We start from the raw sequence: 5,000 nt of genomic DNA, 5'->3' as shown, positions 1-5,000 counted from the left end.
AGAAGAAGAACTCGAAGAAGAAGAAGAACTCGAAGAAGAAGAAGAAGAACTCGAAGAAGAAGAAGAAGAAGAAGAAGAACTCGAAGAAGAAGAAGAAGAAGAAGAAGAAGAACTCGAAGAAGAAGAAGAAGAAGAACTCGAAAAACTCGAAGAAGAAGAAGAAGAAGAAGAACTCGAAAAAGAAGAACTCGAAAAAGAAGAACTCGAAGAACTCGAAGAAGAAGAAGAAGAAGAACTCGAAGAAGAACTCGAAGAAGAATTCGAAGAAGAAGAAGAACTCGAAGAAGAACTCGAAGAACTCGAAGAAGAACTCGAAGAACTCGAAGAAGAAGAAGAAGAAGAACTTGAAGAAGAACTCGAAGAACTCGAAGAAGAAGAAGAACTCGAAGAAGAAGAAGAACTTGAAGAAGAAGAAGAACTCGAAGAAGAAGAAGAAGAAGAACTCGAAGAAGAAGAAGAAGAAGAAGAACTCGAAGAAGAAGAACTCGAAGAAGAAGAACTCGAAGAAGAAGAAGAAGAACTCGAAGAAGAAGAAGAGCTCGAAGAAGAAGAAGAAGAACTCGAAGAAGAACTCGAAGAAGAAGAAGAAGAAGAACGAGGGAAGAAGAAGGAGGATAGAAAGGAACGGAGAGAGGCCAAAGCAAAAGCTTTAACAATTCGCAAAGTTTTGAAACAAGAAGAGCAAGTCAAAAAAAAGTTATCAATTAAAGGAAAAAAGAATTAAAAATATATAAAAAGGGTGTTTTGAACGGAAATTTGACACCAGCACAAATCGCCTTTATAGATGACTTGCGAGAACAGCTAGATGTTGACAAGAAATAAAAAGCAATATGATTTTGATATTTCATTTTCCTAAAAAGGGGCGTAGCCTGGCCGGCGCAGCCGGTGGGCTTGTATATATAAATTTAAATTTCGCGGAAATACCCACCATATGCGCCAAATCAGCGAGAAGCGAGACAGCGCAGGAAAGGTAAACTACGCATCACTCTTGTGTGCACTGCGTTCCGAGACTCACGGTTACTCCCGCAAGTTTACTTTAGCTCTGTGAAGTGAAATTTTATCTCTGTGAAAACCTCACGATGGCTCCCAAACGTGCTGCAACTTCTAAGGCCTCTGGTACTCAACCTAAGCGGCAAAGGAAGGTAATGGCGATCGCAAAAAAGATCAAACTTCTCGATATTTTAAAAGCAGGGAGAAGTTCTGCCGCGGTTAGCCGCCATTGCGGCATCAACGAGTCGACCGTTCGCTACATAAAGAAAGACGAGAAGAAAACACGAAAGAAGGCATCGATATTTTTTAACAAAGAAGCGAAAAGGGTTGATACTTCCCACAATAAGACCATCGTAAAAATGGAAGCTGCTCTTGCATTGTGGATTGCAGATTGTAGGAAGACAAATGTAGGTTTGGATACCAACATGATCCGAACAAAAGCAAAGGCCCTTTATGATACCCTTGTGGCTGCTGCTGGACCTGACGACGACGGTGATGAAGAAGAGGACATTGACGACCCCCAACCAGGGACATCGACTGATTCTCCCGAGAGATAACGTGGATTCGTGGGCAGCAAGGGCTTGTTTGAGAAATTCCAAAAGAGATTTGGCCTTTGGAGTGTTCCGCTGTACGGTGAAGCAGCTTCTGCTGATACAGCGGCAGCCCAAGGCTACGTCGAGGAGGAATTCCCCCAGATTATTGAGGAGGGCGGCTATCTTCCCGAACAAGTATTTAATATGGACGAGACGGGTCTGTTCTGGAAGAGGATGCCGTCCCGCACCTTCCTTTTTAAGGATGAGGTAAAAAAGCCGGGGTTTAAGGCTCACAAAGAGCGCGTGACACTCATCATGTGCGGGAATGCTGCGGGCTTTATGATCAAGCCCTGGCTTATTTATAAGTTTAGGAATCCACGTGCCTTGAAAAACAAGAACAAGGCTCTCCTACCCGTCTACTGGATGTACAACGCGAAGGCATGGATAACGAAGACCCTTACAAACGACTGGTTCATGAACTGCTTCATCCCTCAGGATAAGCTATATTTAGCTGAAAGGGGCCTCCCCTTTAAGGTGCTTCTCTTGATGAATTGTGCTGGAGGCTATATAACTGATCTGCATTAAGACGGTGTGCAGATCGAGTTCTTGCCCCCAAACACCACAGCACTAATCCAGCCAATGAATCAAGGCGTCATCCGGGCTTTTAAGGCGCTCTACACCCGGACCACCATGCAGGGCCTGATAGAAGCTGTTGACGAAGACCAAGATTTCACACTCAAGACGTACTGGCGGACTTTCACAATAGCTTCGTGTTTGAGGAATATCCAGTAAGCGTTACCTGACATGAAGCCCCAAACAATTCATTCCTCATGGAAGAAGTTGTGGCCTCAAATTGTGAATGATTATGCTGGCTTCACTCCTGACGAAGTGCATCACTCGGCGGTTGATGAGGTTGTGAAATTGGCTTGACGTCTTCAGAAGGATGGCTTCGATGACATGACTTCTGAAGATGTCAACGGCTTCATTGAGTGCCACTCAGAGCCACTGACCAACGAGGACCTCGTTGAAATGAATAAGCCAGCGAGTGAAGAAGAGGACGACGAAAACCCTCAAGAGGAAGAAATAGAAGAATGTGGCTTAACTCATGAAGGTCTCCAAGACATGTGCAATGTCGCTAAGGACCTGCAACGACGGGCACAAGACATGGACGACGACATGACCTCGTCGACGGTGCCATGACTGCCTACAAGAAGATTTTGGCACAAAAGAAAAAAAGAATGTCAGCAACTCCCCATCATCATGTTCCTCACCCGCACAAAGCCGCCAGCAACAAAACCTTCGCCTTCGCCGTCGCATTCATCGATATAGTCATCATTTAAGCCAGATTGCAACAAAACCAATGGTGAGTAGAACCCCTTACTATTCGTACATATCATATGAGAGAGAGAGAGAGAGAAAAAAAGTTTATTTTAACAACTGTTGTTACAAAAACTGTATGTAGCAAAAGGAACTTAATGATTTTTTCCACTTTGCAATATGTTAGTACATATAGGGGGTGTGTAACAACTGATATTTCCGTGTACGGTACAAATACTGTACACTTCACGCAACAGAGTTTTGTACAGAACACAGATTAACTTTACTTTAAAACAAAAATGTTGTAAACAGTCTATAAGAATTTAAGAAAAGGTAATACAGATATAGGGTGGTTTAATATCAGTATGGGGAAGATTCATACACGCTTAAATTATACATCGCTATTTCACGGATTTTCACCTTTCGCGGGTGACCCTGGAACATGTTAATCGCGAGTAACGAGGGGTTACTGTATATATATAAACATACATACATATACATATATATATATATATATATATATATAACATATATATATATGTGTGTGTGTATGTATATATATATATATATATATATATATATATATATATATATATATACATGTTGAGGAATGGACGACAAAATGAGTGGCAGGGTGGTGAGATAAACACCGAGAACCGTTGAAGTTTTATTAACTGACGTTTCGCTCTTAACAGAGCTTCTTCAGAGTGTACAAACATGATCGGGAGAATCAACAGTTATATATCTTACATCATTCCGTGTTCCTTCCTTAACCTACCCCCTCCCTCCCTCTCGTACCTTTCAGCTCCTGTAAGATCATCCAGCCGGACGTTTTGGACAGCTTAATAAAACCATCACGATGGTTACAGCAGGGCTGGGATGCTATAAAAGCTGCCTCTACTATTTTTCTTTTTTTCTTTTCTAACCCTTGTTTTAATATTTCCACTCCGTCCCAGTTAGGTAGATGTCCGTATTCCTCCGCATGAACCACCAGGGCGTTTGATGTTCGGTGGGCCCTCAGGTCGCTCTTGTGTTCATATGTCCGCTTGTGTATGCCTCTTCCTGTCTCCCCAAAGTAGTTTAGATCACAGCCACCACATGGGATTCTGTAAACCATGCTGTTGTTATTATGTTCATTTCTATTCTTACTTCTCACTACTTCACCTATCTTCGTACTAGATGTACTGGCGATCTTCAGCCCTGCTCTGCAGAGCAAATGTCCTAACTCTTCTGTGTGCTTGGAGTTGGGAACTACAATGAAGCCACCTTCCTTATTCTCCTTTATCTCATCATTTCTCTTTTCCATTATTTTAAGCGCTATTTTCTTCAAACTATGGAGTAACCCTTCTGGATATTTTAGTCCTGAGAACACTTTAAAAAAAAAAAAAAAAAAAAAAAAAAAAAAATATATATATATATATATATATATATATATATATATATATATATATATATATATATATATATTTGATTTCTCTGTCAATATGTTCTTCACTACATATCCGGAACGCTCTGAGAAAAAATCAAATTATTACTCCTCTCTTTATCCTTTCACTATGTGCCGAAAAGTAGTGGATGATGTCATTTTTGTTTATAGCTTTTCTTTGAACCGAGAAACCCACCGTGCCGTTATCTTTCCTCCAAATTAATACATCCAAGAAAGGTAAGTTTTGATCCCCCTCGTGTTCTACTGTGAACTGAATATCCCTGTCTATCATATTCAGCCTATTAAGTTTGGTGGTGAAATTGGTTTCCTCCGGGGCAATGACTAGGACGTCGTCTACATATCGAAACCAATGGGTCCCTCTTCCCATAATTTTCATAAAATGATCTCTCTCCAAAACCTCCATGTATAATGATGCTAGGACTGCACTGAGTGGACTCCCCATTGCCAGACCACGTATCTGACAATATTCCTCATCTTGGAACATGAACGGTCCGAATCTGATACACAGAGAGACTAATTCTAAGAAGTCACTTTTTCCCACTGTTAAATCCTGGTAATCTATATTACCGATGGCTTCCTTGGCTGCTGTTAGTGCCCCCTCTGCGCAAACATTTGTGAACAAAGCAGTTACATCGTAACTTATCATGACTTTCTGTGAGAAATCCACATTACTGAGTCTCGTGATTAGGTCACTTGAGTCCTTCAAATGGCCA

This window comes from Oratosquilla oratoria, chromosome 16 (assembly GCF_046742065.1).
Source record: "Oratosquilla oratoria isolate Oo_2021 chromosome 16, ASM4674206v1, whole genome shotgun sequence".
NCBI lineage: Eukaryota > Metazoa > Arthropoda > Malacostraca > Stomatopoda > Squillidae > Oratosquilla > Oratosquilla oratoria.
The sequence above is the reverse complement of the archived record's forward strand: the minus strand, read 5'-3'. Positions refer to the sequence as shown.